The sequence below is a fragment of the Nannospalax galili genome, unplaced genomic scaffold (assembly GCF_000622305.1).
Source record: "Nannospalax galili isolate Female #2095 unplaced genomic scaffold, S.galili_v1.0 scaffold643, whole genome shotgun sequence".
NCBI classification, from domain to species: Eukaryota; Metazoa; Chordata; class Mammalia; order Rodentia; family Spalacidae; genus Nannospalax; species Nannospalax galili.
In genome coordinates this window covers 1,472,117-1,486,979 of record NW_008349457.1, presented here as the reverse complement: position 1 = coordinate 1,486,979, position 14,863 = coordinate 1,472,117, and positions in this window count along the sequence as shown.

Sequence of the window (14,863 nt, the reverse complement as noted above, 5' to 3'; positions counted from 1 at the left end):
ACTCGGGAGGCAGAGGCAGGCAGATCTCTGTGAGTTCAAGGCCAGCCTGGTCTACATAGTGAGTTCCAGGACAGCTGGGGCTACAGGGAGACCCTGTCTCAAAAGGACCAAAAAAAAAGAAGAAGTGGGATTTGAATTAAAATTAGCAATTGGTTTCCTAAGACTTTTCACAGGTGTCTTTGTGATCTTTTCCCTTCACTGTCTCCAACATGAGATTCAGAACAGATGACTTTTTGGAGTAATTGTTCACGCACTACCTTGTGAGATTTTAAAGAGATGTTCTTTGGTTGAATGCTTGTAGTGCATCATCTCAACACTGACACTGCCTGTGATGTTGCTTGGGTGTGGTCCTTAATGAGAGCACTGCGCACTCTGAACGTGCAGCAGGTTTTGTGAGGACTTGCCCTTGGATTTCACGTGATCTTTCCAAAGTTTTGCATATCACCTACCCTCCTTTTCTATGTCAAATGCTTTTTTTATCAACTCTGTTTGTCACCATGTGAATGACAACTCTGGGCTAACCTAAGGAACTCTCAACCCATGTCAGAGCCAGGCTGGAAATGATCATTTAATCCCCAAATGGATGTATTTCAATGACATACTCCACCTCACTACCTTCTCACTAAATGCGCACAGCCTTGATGTATCATTTTCTGTTTTTTACTTTTGGTTAGTGCTTTGGGAAAGCTTTTGTACCCTGAGCTCAGAACTCGGAACTTCTGATTAGGAGAGCACAGTGCTTCCTAGAAGGGAGGCATCTTTAAAAAAAGGTCACCTGGCCCAAAGTGCTTCTGAGTCATCCTTTCCAGGACAGAGAACTACTTGGTTTGAGCCCTTCCTCCATTTACTCTTGAGAAAAGGCAGCAACTGTGTATCCAACATCTCTTCCATAAACGTGCATAAGGACAGGGTGTGCTACCCACAGATGGAGAGCTCCAACAGGCTACTTCATTGATGAGTCTATCTCTTTTTACCTTCTTATCCTCCTGATACTGGAAATACAGAACATTTGGGAGCAGTGCTAGCTCTATCCAGCAGAACAAATTAGAAGTTGGAGGAAAGGATAACTCCGCTTTCTGAGGCTTCCCCTGCCTCCCCAAGTATCTGTTCAATGCCTCCAGAGCATCCCCCGCCCCTGTATCACCTTCCCACACCTGTGTTACCTCTCCACTCATCCACACTCATCTCTCCTTCAGCCTTGAGCTTGAGCTCCTGGAGGACTCAGACATGTGAGCTGCCAGAAAGCAGAGTATTCTTAGCGGACTTTGTAGCTGCCATGGACTGGTGCATCATAAGAATGAGATGAGAGGGGCTGGAGAGCTGGCTCAGCATTTAAGGGCACTGGCTGCTTTTGCAGAGGACCTGGGTTCGAGTCCCAGGACCCACATGGTGGCTAACAACTGTTTGTAAATCCAATTCCAGAGGAATCCAACGCTCTCTTCTGACTTCCATGGGCATTGCACGACACAGGTGCACTTACACATGTGCAGGCAATACACTCATACACATAAAAATATATGATAATAAAATATTTTTTAGAAAGAATAAGATGAGACTAGCACTGGAAAGCTCCCAGCTTAGCGTGTTTCAAAAGAGCTGTAATTTAGTGACATCAGCAAGTGGCTTCAAGTTGTTCCAGATTTTGATTCCTTCGACACACAGCAAGATCACTGAGATCTGGGAGCCACAGGAAGTAGTTCAAAGGCAGCAGAGTTTCCAAAAGGACAAAGCTCTTCACAGAAATCTTCAGAGAAGATGGTCCAGCCCTCAACAAAGAGCCTGGGGTTGCTTGGGAGCCAGAATGGCTGTAAATAGCAAGCTGGGGCCACAGAGAGACAGAACCAGGACTTTCTCTCCAGTTAGGATGTGAGAGCTGCAGGAAGTGGAGACCTCCCAGAGGGCGAGACTGGAGCCTCAGGGAACACAGAACCTTCACACACAAGGGCCATCTGTCCAGCTCTGGATGTCTTTCAACACATAACTTCCTGGACCATTCACCACAGTCCAAGCATCTCCAAGGAATGCAAAGCATTCCTGGGGCCAGGGGGCAGGCTGGCCTGTAGTCTTGACCTATGAGTCCTAGAAGTAAAAAATGTAAAAGATGCTTAAGGTAGACATGGCTTCTCAGGTCCTTACAGCCACCTCTGTGTAGCACCTGTGGTAGGGGCTGCCCACCTCCAGGCTGCCTTTCCAGTCTTTGTCACTGGAACCTGAAGACTGCGTTGGAGGAAAGAGCGGGCTATAGAGTTGCTGAACTTTTATGTTGTTGCAGGAAAGCTCAGGCCGGACACCAGACACTGGGATATTTTATCTAGACACTAGACATTTTATCTAGGCTGCAGCCTTGGCCCAGAGAGACTCCTGCCTCAAGGTTCTGAGCCCCAAAGAGAAGTAGCACATCCCTTTTACATTTTAGGTTTTGGGTTGTAGCAAGACGGAAATTTACGTACAGTCTCAAAATTAGGCAAATTACTATAAATGCAGAAAGAAAACAAATGTTAAAAAAAAAAAAATCCTCTGCTTGAAAGTCAATAGCAAAGGTCTCCATCTGAGACAGACAGTTCTGAGAAGTTTCATCAGGACACAAGGCCAGTGGTTCTAGCTAGCTGGGTCAGCATTCTGTGCCTTGTCCCCATTTTGGAGTTGGCTCTGGCTTCTCACATCAGATGCTCTCTCAGTAACAAGGATACGCAGTTGACATCATATCTGGGAAAGGAAAATGCTCTATGTATTATAATCTTCAGGATTCACCAGAGAAACGGTTCTGACAGGCTAGGCTGTCGCTGCAGCTCCTGCCCAGTATCCTTGACTTCTACATCCGCAGATTCAACCAACTGCAGTTCAAACATGTGCCGGAAAAAATCCCTACAACTGTACTGAACATCAGTGGACATTTTCTTGTTATTGTTTCCTAAACTGTATAGTGTAAGAACTCCTGACATGGCATTTGCATTGTATTAGGGAATATAAAGAGTCTAGAGGTAATTCAAAGTATGTTGGAGGATGTGTGTGGTTCACATGGAAATGCCATGCCATGGCTTGAAGAGTCTTGAGTATCTGCAGGTTTGGGCATCCATGGCTGCTTGGAACCAGTAAGTGGCACTGGGGTCCGTGGATTGGTAGCTCTGAAGTCTGTTAGGCAGGCCCCACTGGATGGAGATTCAGGTAAGAGTTGATGGTACCCTGTTGGGTCTGAAACCTCTGAAGGTCACCAGCTGGTCAGGGAAGAATCACATTAAGGAGAGCAGGCTTCCCTACTCAAGGGCTCTTCAGTTACTCACATTTAAAATTCCTTCCCTATGGCAGTTAGACTGGTGTTTGACCCAACAGCGGGGCCTATAGACTGGCTGTGTTGTTGCATGAAATTAACCATATGAACAAAAGTCCCTAGAACTATCTTCAAACTGAGCAGTCTGCAGAGGCTGATCAACTGATTAGAACTTCAGTGATTGTGAAATTTGGAATGTTGCAGTTCAGAGCCTAGTTACTATTTATCTTGGGCCATCTTTCACTCCTACTTAACATACTGTGACTAACAGATAAAACCCTTTTGGAATGTATTAACTTAGCAGACCTCCAGCTTCCACCAACCAAAAGGCCAGCAGACAGCATCTGAGGCCTATAGCTGAGATTTCTTTTTTGCTGTATCTGCCTACTTAATGTTTCCACCAATGTATTTTTAAAGTGTCTTGATTTATAACTTTCCTTTGTTCTATTACTATAAAAACTGCATGAAATTGTTACCACTTTGGAACATGGAATTTGGAGTAACCTGTGTTCTCAGGCCATGGTCACTCAAATTTGGCTCCAGAATAAGCTATCTCTTTCAGCCTTTGAGGTGAGAGCTGTGCTTTTGCGTCAACAGCCATCACAGGCAATCATTCTACAGTGTGATTGATGGCTCATGCTGTCTCATGTCCTTGTGAGGACAGACTCCATGCCTGAGTGTGAGCCTATAACAAACAGGGCCTACCTAGATGCCTCAGGATGGAACCTGCCTCTTTTTCTGATATTTCTTGGGTTAGAGTTTCACTGTGTAGCCCAGGCTCACCTTGAAGTCTCAATCCTCCTACCTCAACCTCGTAAATACTGGGGTAACAAGTGTGTGTCATCACACTCAGCTGGAACTTCGTGTTGTTTTGTTTTGTTTTGAGACAGAGTCTCCCTGTAGCCCCAGCTGGCCTGGAACTTGCTATGCAGACCAGGCTGGCATTGATCTCACAGAGATCTGTCTCTGCCTCCCAACTACTGGGATTAAAGACATGTGCCCCGACTTGGCGGGAACTTCATGCTTTAAGGTACTCCTGTAACCTGTGGAAATTTGGGGGAACTTTTGCTCCCCTTAGCCTAATGAGTCTATATCGCCAAACGTTTTCCATGAAGGGGCAGATAGGAAGGATTATCACCTTTTCAGGGCACCGCATCTCTCTTACTCAAACAGAAGCAGCCATAGACAATATGTAAATAAATAGGTGTAGCTGTTTTCCAATAAAACTTTATTTATAAAACAACCAGAAGACCTGATTTGACCCCTTTTGCTTCCTGCCAAGCCTGCTGAAGGGATGCATTAAGACATGCTGTGGGTTAAGATTCTTTTAGCTATGAAGAATTAACAAAACAAAGACTTCACTATCTCACATAATGAAAAGCCAGATATTAGTAATCTCAAGGCTGGTTTATTCAGCCTCTCAAAGCCCTGTTTGAGGACCCACAATCTGTCTTTGCTGTCTGCCGCCTTGAGCACTTTGCCTTGTTGCTTATCATACTTCCAGCAGACGGTTCACAGTCACTGGAAGAAGAGGGAGAGGATCCTGCACAAAGCTCTCATTAGTGCTAAGGAATTTTGACAGAGGTTTTCCAGCACTACAACTGGCCAGAGCTAGGGATGTGTGCTTCTGGGGATGACCTGGCTGGCAGGGTTCATGTCTGGCCAAAAGAAGGGTAGGCAGGTGGAGAAGGAAGAACACTGGACTGGACAAGTCTGTGGCTGGGAATCATGCTGTGGCCAGCAACCAGAGGGTAAGGAGGGAAGGGGACCAGCTGGAGAGAGAGAAGGCTAGAGGGTGCTCCCTCTGCAGAGCACCATGCCAGGGGAGCAGGACTCTGGGGAACTGGGTGAGATCCAGCTAGACAGAAGCAGTGTGGCCATGGGTACTGTGAACCACCCAAGCCAGAGAAACAGGAACGGAAAATACCCGAGAAATGAGGAAGAATCACTGAGGTTTTGGGACAGGCTTCTGGAGAGGGGTGGAGGTTAGCCTGCAAGTTCGGGGTCAGGAGCAAGGGGCCTTGGGGGACACTGTTTTGGCTGGTATCTCTATCAACTTTGCTAGAGATCCTTGGCATCGTAGGCCACTTCTTACAGACAGGGGCAAGGGTCCTGCTGAGGCTAGGATTCTTGTCCTAGTCTTGGAAGTAGCAGGGGCAGGGCCTGGGGTTACTTAGCACAACACTGTTCTGACCATCAGAGGTGGGGGAAGGAGGTTTATGCTGGGGGCAGGTGGAACCCTGGCTCTGCTTGTTGGTATGTGGGTTCCCCAATGCTCAGAGTGGCATAGATCAAAAAATGCTGTGAACTGAAGTTCCCTAAAAAACCATGCTGATATTGAAGTTTCTGCAGACTGACTAAATAGACTCCTAATTGTAGGGAATTGGAATGTTGCAGATCCAGAGCCAAATCAACAGTCAAGACCTTCTCTGAGAGCTCTTGGCATGCCTAGTTCCACCTAAACTGGCCTCCCCACCCGCTCCCTGCCCTCCCCCCCATTAGCCATCTTCTGTTCTTTTCTCCATCCACCCAGAGAAAAATGAGGGTCTCAGGTGACTTAAATGGAAGGAGAAGTATCTACTCAGTACTGAACATTGGGTCTCTCCCTGAAATTTGACTGTTGAAGTCCTGAGTCCCCAGTATGAGGAGGTGTGGCCTTTGGAAGGCAACGGTCATTTGCATGGAGCCTGAAATAATAGGGGTGGTGTTAGAGCAAGAAGAGACACAGAGAAATGGTTTCTTCCTGCCACGGGAGCTGTAAGAACCAGGAAGCAGACCCTCACCAGCCCCTTGCTAGAGTCGATCTAGAATCCTAACCTGGAACTGTCAGAACTGTTGAGATATCAGTGTTTGTTGTTTAAGCCTGGTGTACAGCGTTTGTTTCAGCAGCCCAAGCTGAGACAGGATATTAGGTCAAAACCATCCTCATTCAAAGATGAGGGGAGATACTGCATGCCATGCTGGAGAGCTGAGGACAAATGTCTGTTCACACCAGATAGGACACTGACGACAGACCGCAGAAATGGCGCCACCCCAGCCTGGCTTAATGAACCAGCGAGTTTATTAGGGTTATTTACTGGAGCGTGGGTAACTAAAAGGTAGTCGCTTCACCAGAAATCCCAGGCCAGCATCTGTGGTGATTCATGAACGCTGCATCCTGGGAGCTTCCCTGTACAACATGATGTGCCCTGTGTAACGTGAAGGCAGCCAGCTCCGCTCAGCAATCGCTGCTTTTATAAACTTGGAGAGGGATCCTGTGAATCTTCCAACTCTGAGCTTTCTGGCTCTTGTACGTTTCCTGAGCTTCTTAAACCTTATGAACGTCCTTGTTCTGAGGGAACAGGAGGGGATCCTGAGTGGGAAGCTGGAGCCAGCTGCAGGTGAGGGTGGTGTACAGGTGGAGGCCAGCTTCAGCCTTTCTTCTCTGTTAGCCCTGTTCTGGAGCCCAGCAGGGAAGACAGACTATACTATTCTCAGTGTGCAAATGATTAGATTCTCTGTGCTTTGGTTTCCTATCCATAAGGTGAGACTGTAACAGACTTTGGTGTGAGAGCTATGTTTTGTGCCCATAGTATACAAAGATGAAAATAAGGTAAACAACAGTCGAGACCTGCCCTGGGGAGCTCTTGGCATGAAGATTGAAAGAGATGACATGTTCAAAGCAGGGCGTACACTCAGGGCTTGGGTCTGTCAGAGTACATTATCCTTGTGATTCACCTTGTGATCTTTCTACTGCACAAAAACTGTCTTTAATTTCTGTGGGAAAATGCACTGGATTGCTTCAAACTTTGTTAAAGTAACCACACTCCCCAAGTCCCAAGAGAGACAATGGTGTATTTGACAAGAATCCTGCTTTTCATACTAGGGCAAGGCTCATGGGATGCAGGGAGTAAACAAAACTTACAAGTCTGGGAAAGCTGGAACTTACAAGATTCACAAGTCCGGGTCCCAAGGTTACACAACCAGCAAACAACTGTGGAGAGGAAAAAGCTCTCTAACCACCAAGGTGCCTGCAAGCTGTTCAGGAAGTCGAGGGGTATAACATTTGTGAGTCGCTATCCATGTTGGGGTGAGCCTTTCTGTGATATAAACCCATCTTTCAAGCTCTCTAAGTTTATGTTGGTGGCAATGGTCTAAAACAAAGGACAGTCTTCCACTCTGGAAAGAGGAACCAACCCTTGGGGCCTGCAAATACCTCACCCAGTTTCCTGGAAGCCAGACAGTGGGTTGTGGGCCAGAGGCAGCTTTTCCCTTCGGGGCAGCTTCAGACAGAAGCAGCTGTTTAGGGAGAAAGGAGTCATCCTAGGCAAGGCCCCTTGACTTCTCTTATAAAGAGCAATTTGATTTCAGACTTGCAGAGGCCTTTTGCGAGCTGCCAAATATCCCCTGGGAAAACTGCATCTTCCCTGGGATATTTTCTGCTTGCCCAGGCTGTCCTGAGGAACTACACATGTTCCCAGAAGTTCCTGGTATAAAAAGAAATCACAGCTTATCTCTACACTCTGGGCATATTCTTCTTATTACTGTACACTGCTGGGCCCCTCAGGGATGGCCTCTTCCCTCAGGTTACATAGGAGAAACAACCCAAGCCCTCAGATCTCCACAGAGCCACAGGGGCCCACAGTCTAGGCTGTTGCCTTCCAGCATGTTGTTCTTTCTAGGCTGCTGTTTGTCCCTTGTCAAGTTGTGAAACTCAGACTGTAATATCTTAACTGAAACTCAGCTTCTCATTATTTGTTTCCATGTGCAAAGGTTATGGCTTAGTTCTCCCCTTTTCCCCTGACAACAACAAGACATTTGGCCACTTAGCTAAGTCCTGTGTGAAGGAAAGCCCAGTTCCAGCCATCTGGGACAGTCCGTCTTTATTCCTGTAAATGTATCCTTTCCTTCATCTCCAGCCTCTAAAACAGCTGACTGTTCACCAGCAAGCCCGCAGCTGCTCCCAGGCCTTTGAGGGCCAGGTGATAGCCGAGTCACAGCCCATCTGTACAGATAGCTTGAGATTTTGTGCATACAGGGGATGGGACAAGAGGTTTTCCCATTGGGATATGCCAAAGGAGGTGTTTCCTTTGAGTGTAGCAATGAGTAGGGTGGAGACAAACCTTGGAAAAGAGGCAAAGTTACTTCCTCAGACAAACATGCCCTTGGCTGGGCTAAAAGCAGAAGGTGGGAGTGGGACTTGCCTATAGAGATGGCTGTGGGCCAGAGAGCTAACCAAGAAGGGAGCTGTGCTGGCTAGCTTCAGTGTCAACTTGACACACCTGGGTTGAGGGAGCCTCAACTGGGGAATTGCCTCTATTGGACTGCCCTGTGGCCATGTCTATGGGGAATCTTCTTGATGAGTGATGTGGGAGGGCCCAGTCCACTGTGGGTGGTGCCACCCCTGGGCAGGTGGGCCTGTGTTGCATAAGAAAGCAGGCTGCGTGGGGCCCAGGGGAGCAAGCCAGTAAGTAGTATTCCTCCATGGCCTGTGCTCCAGCTCCTGCTTCCAGGTTCCTGCCCCGAGTTCCTACCTTGGGCTCCCTGATGAACTGCGGCCTGGGAGATGTAAGATAAATAAACCCTTTCCTCCCCAAGTTGGTATTGGTCAGTGTTTTGTCACAGCAATGAAGAACAAACTAGGACAGGAACAAATTGTCTTGGAGCAGCTACAGACACCCACGTTCCAGGAAAGGGACATCCAAGGACAGAGAAAGCTTGTGTGACTATCACTATGTCATCATGTCTAATCCTAAGATGTTTACAGGAAGAGGTGAAACTATTATCCTTCCTTTACAATGGGGCAAGGGATGGAGGCTCAGGATACCCATAAGCTCAGGCTATATAGATGGTGAACAGTAGTTATAAGACTCAAGTCTGGGACTTGTGTACCTGATGGGGGAAATCCTCATCAATATGCTCCATCTTTTCACAGTTATGCAAATAAATAGTGAGGAATGGATGGATGGATAGTTGAATGGATGGGTGGATGGATGGGTGGATGGATAAATGGGTGGATGGGTGGATGGATGAATGGATAGATGCGTGGATGGATGGATGGATGAATGTATGTATGTATGAATGTATAAATGGGTGGATGGATGCATAGATGGATCAATGAATGGATGGGTGGATGGATGATAGGTGAACAGACAAATTAATGGGAACAACTATCAGACTCAGAGTAGCTGCAAAATAACTGTTTGGCACAATGAATTTACATGTTGGAGAAAATGTTAAATATCAATCATTTAAATCTCTAAAAATTATCATAAGGGCATACAGCAAATGTTGGGGGACCCTGCTGCTAAGGTTGTAGTCCTCCATGTCCGGATAGCTCTAAGGGGCTCGGCGCTATCTGGAAGGACTCCCTTTCTTAGCGGGGGCCTCCTGCTCTCTGCCTGACTTACCTGGAAAGTGCCACCAAGCACGGATGCCTGACCTTATTTGGAACATGACCTTTGGCATAGTTACCTGCAATAAAACCCCCAGTTTTTTTCTATATGATAATTAGGCATTACCCTATAGTCAGATGATAGGATCCCCCTGCCACATGTAAATAAAGCATACTATGAGCACCTATCAGCTGAGGCTTTGGCTGCTGACTCCACACTATATTTTCCCTAAGCCCCACTGAATAAGCGTATTTGGAACATGACCTTTGGCATAGTTACCTGCAATAAAACCCCCAGTTTTTTTCTATATGATAATTAGGCATTACCCTATAGTCAGATGATAGGATCCCCCTGCCACATGTAAATAAAGCATACTATGAGCACCTATCAGCTGAGGCTTTGGCTGCTGCCTCCACACTATATTTTCCCTAACCCCCACTGAATAAGCAGAGCTGTATCACTGAATTTGGAGCTGTTTCACTGAGTCTGGAGCTGTATCACTGAATCTGCCTCCCCAGAAGGGCTTTCTTCCATCAGTGCTCACTGGCCGTCCTGGTCCCATTCGTCACATCTGCTCCCTTTGTCCTCATAGACCAGTGGCCAATGACCCACAAGGGGAGGGAGAGACCCCACAAGCAGAGAAATGCTGACAACATTTAAACCATGACTCTCAGTCCCTCAGTTTCATTTACAGAAATTCTGGGGCCAAGACCTCAGAGGCTTCTTTTGCCTCAGCTGCTACTGTTCCTCTTCCTTCCTCTACTCCTCCTCCCTCCTCCTCCTCCGTCCTCCTCTTCCCTCCTCCTCCTTCCTCCTCCTCCCTCTTCCTCTTCCTCCCTCCTCCTCCTCCTCCTCTTCCCTCCTCCACCTCCCTCCTCCTCCTCCCTCCTTCTCCTCCCTCCTCCTCCTTCTTTTCCTCTTCCTCCTCCTTCTCCTCCTTCTCTTCTTCACCTCTTTCTTCTGTTTCTGAGACAAGGGCTCATATGTCTCATCCCAGGCTGGACTGGAAATCATTGTAGAGAAGGCCAGGATGACGTAGAACTTCTGGTCATCCTGCTTGTACCTCCTCAGTGTAGTGATTATGAGCATGAACTGAGTTCATGAGATTCAACCCAGAGCTTCATGGCAAGTAATTTGTCAGCTGAGCAACATCCCCAGCCCCCCAGTTCCCCTGGGAAGTTGTGGTCCCCTTCTGGGAAGAACAAGGTGCCGTCCTCCCTCTGCATGCATCTTGGTCCTGTGTTTCCAAAGCTCCATTCCAGGAGGCCCAGCAGGAGTCTCCTTTGTAACCCAACACAATGCATGCATATCTTGGAAAGTGCAAGGTTGAACAAGCAGTCAAGCGCCAAGAGCAGAGAAAGACGTGTAGTACATGTAGTATGTGTAGTGCGTGTAGTATGTCAAGACAGGTGAGGAGAGTACCAGCTATTTCAAAAGCAATGCCCTCCTCAGGGCAAGGGAGCACCAGTGCTTCATTCAGGAAATCTACATGTATTTACACACAGGTCCCCATTCCTCAGTGTGCTCACCGCAAGATTTAAGGTGGAAAAACAGTAGACACAGTTTTAGGGCATTTTCAGCTCAAGGTCATGGTAAGGCAGGCTAGAAAGACAGGAAAAACTTGGGGGATGTGGGAAGGGAAAGAAGGGCCGGGAAGCCACCTTGAGACTCAGTTTGTGTTACTCATTGAGAGTTCAAAGACTTCCACACAACTGAGAAAACACAACTTGCTACAGAGATGCTAGTTTTCCTAAAGGTATCTCAAGCAAGACCATGAGGAAACAACAAATAAGTTTTCACTTAGGGCCAGGATGCTTGAATCCTGGAGTTGAACCATACCAGCACTCCTTTCTCATTCCTAAATCCAAATAATCTACCGCGTAAATTTACCTTATAATATCATTTACAAAAGGAAATTCTTCAAAATAGGAAGCACAAGTAAACAGTTCGTATGTTTTTACTTCAATTTTAAATTACTTAATTTTTAAACTTTGTATAATCTTTAAACCTTATTGCAAAGTACATCATTTGAGCGAGTAACTTAGAAAGCCACAGAACCATACATATAAGCCATTATAAAGGAACCCAAATGTGGCTATCCCTCTTGAAAAGCTTGTATCCATGCGTCGAGTATGTCCTGTCCTTTTCCTCAGTCTCTCTCTGTCTCTCTGTCTCTCTCTCTCTCTCTCTCTCTCTCTCTCTCTCTCTCTCTCTCTCTCTCACTCTCTCACTCACACACACACACACACACACACACACAGGAAGTATGTCCTGTCCCTATTTCTATTTTATAAACTCAGTAACTTTGCTTCACTCAAATTTGTCCTGAAATTCTTTTCTGCACTGTAGCTAAGGATCTGGCTTTATCTGAGTGGAGGTCCCTAAAGAAGGATATTGTCAGGCTACTGGCCAGAGCCCTGGACTGCAGGCCCCCTGTCCCCATCTCCCTAGCCCCTGCAAGCCACACAGTGCAGCACCTGTTTAAACAGTCTAAGTGTTGAGACCAGAAATACAGTGTGAAGTTTTAGCTGAGAATAAAGGACACTTTTCATATGGGACATTCTTCAGTACAGGACTTTGCTTTTAATAACCCTCCACTTATACTGAGGAAACACTATTCCAGGCTCAGCAGGTTTCCAGTATGGGAGCCCTGATTGCCCTACGTCATCTCAGTCCTAAGCAGGGGCTCCACATTGGAAAGAGCAGACTGAGAATACCAGGGCTTGCTCCCTCCTGCCACCCATCCAGCAGAGGCAGCCGTCCAGGAAAGCTTGTTGCTGAGGGTTTACCCAGGGAGAAAGAATGGAGAGTTCAGAGGCTGCGTTTGTCTAGAACAGAATGTGGGAAATTCAGTGTATGTCGAGTTCTCAAAAATAATGTAAATAGACCTTTGGGAGTGTGGTGTTTTAAATGAGAACCGTCCCCATAGGCTCAAGTATTTGAACTTGGTCTCCAATTGGTGACCCTGTTTGGGGAGATCATGGGCTCTCTAGGACGTGTAGGCTTATTGGAGGACGCACCTCACTGGGGGTGGGCTTTGAGAGTTCATAGCTTTGCCTCACTGCCAGTTCTCTCTCTCTGCTTCCTGTTTGCTCTTGAAGCTGTGAGAGCTCAGCCTCCTGCCCCTGATGCCATGCCTCCCCGTTACTGCCATGCCTACCACCATGGTGGTCTCTTAACCCTCTGGAACCATAGACTCAAATAGCCCTGTCTACTTCCATTGGTGCTTTTGGTCATGACACCTGACAGCAACAGAAAAGTAACTAACGCAGGGAGAGCAATTGAATAGTGTCTGGAACTCCATGGTACCAGCGACAATTAAGATGAAAGACGCTGAACCAGTACTTTAATAAAGGACTGAGAGCACAAGGAGCCTTCTTGAGATCACCTAACCTAGGAGATGGGAAAACTGTTGGCAACTGCATACATCCTGGAGTCGTCCAGATAGCAGTATGGACAAGGCTCAGAAACACTCTGTCTCCATGAACAACCCTCAACCAAAGGTCCATGCCTTGTGGGCATTTAAGGGACTAAGCACATTTTCTGACCAAATACTGGACCAGGAACAACTCCTAAAAGCCACGCACTGCCCTGACAGTCCATCAAAGAAGGTCATGTCCTCTCCTGAGTCAGAAAAAGGATATTGGAGCTACTTGCCCTGTAAACTTGATTTGTGACAGGCAACTCAAATCTCCCTCCCCCTACTTCAGCAGTAAAGAGTATCTAATTGGTCCACGGATTAATTATAAATATTGACCAATAAACAGCTTTTCTAGACCCAGGGAAAACTCCTCATTAACCACACTAAAAGATCAGGAATAATCTGAGTAGGCTCTGAGTGTTCAGAGGCTGAACACTGTGGAAAAATGGATCAACTTCACAGAACTAGGCCAATAAACAAAATCAGTAAACAAATGACTAAACCAACAAGACACTGGGTGGAGAAGTGAGACCCAGCACCTGGAGCTACAACTTACAGTATCCAAAATGTCCAGGTGCCAATAAAAAATTCTTCAAATATGCAAAGAAATGAGAAAATGCGATATTGAAGAAAAAAGATGGCAAAGGACAGAGTTTTTGAGGACTCCCAGATGTTGGATAGAGTTGAAGAGACTTCAAAACAATTATAAAGTATATAAAGGACTAAAGGAAATCAGGTTTAAATAGCTAAAGGAGGGTGGGATGCCAGATGGAGAAAACCATAAGAAGTTATTAAAGAAAAGGCCTGTATTATATTATTTTATGTGATTTGATTTATACAAAGTGCTCAGGATAGGCATGGTTATAAAGATATAAGGTATATCAGTGGTTACATAGGGCAGAAACTGGGAGGCGATGAGCGACTCTTAATGGGTACTGGGCTGGGTTTATTTTTTTGGAGGATAAAGGGGTTGTGAACTTAAGATTGTGGTGATCATAATGAACTCAGATTATACATATACTAAAACCCATTTAACTATGTTTTAAATTGGTGATGTTTATATTTGAATCATATCTTAACAAAAATGTTTAAGAAAAATAAAATCAATCAACCAAGAGCCAAAAGATAACTTTAAAATATGCAAAGGTTGATGAAAGCCCATGGTGGTTTGAATGAGTAATGTCTCTGATAGGCTCATGCATTTGAACACTTGGGCCCTAGTTGGTGGTGCTCTTTGGGGAGACTATGGAACCTTTAGGAGGTCCAGCCTTGCTGGAGGAGGTGTGTCACTAGGAGTGGGCTTTGAAGGCTTACAGTCTCATCCCCTTTCTGGTTCTTTCTCGCTGCTTCTTGTGTGAGTGCAAAAATGTGATCAGCAAGGTTCCCGCTCCTGTTGGCGTTGTGCAGCCTTTAGGGGTTGCATTCTCTGGAACCCTAAGCCAGAATGAGCTCTTCCTTCCTTAAGTTGCTTTTGGTCGTGGTATTTTATCACAGCAGTGAAACAGTAGCTAATACAGAGACACAGGGAGAGGACATCAAGGTCTGGCTCCTCATGGTTAAGGGTTTGTCCTTCTGTCTTTCCTTCTCCCATTCTGAGAAAACATCTCTTCTGCTGAAAGCATTTCTGCTAGTTTAGAATACTGGCTGTGTTAAGCACCAGATTGATGGAAGCTTCTAGGTGGCCCTTATTTGCAATACCTATGAGATCTGGGGGAAGTAGGTATTGCAAATTGTACAGCAGTGAACTTGGTTCTTATCTAGACTGTGAAGTGTGTGCTTGAGGACACCAGTCGTCCCCCC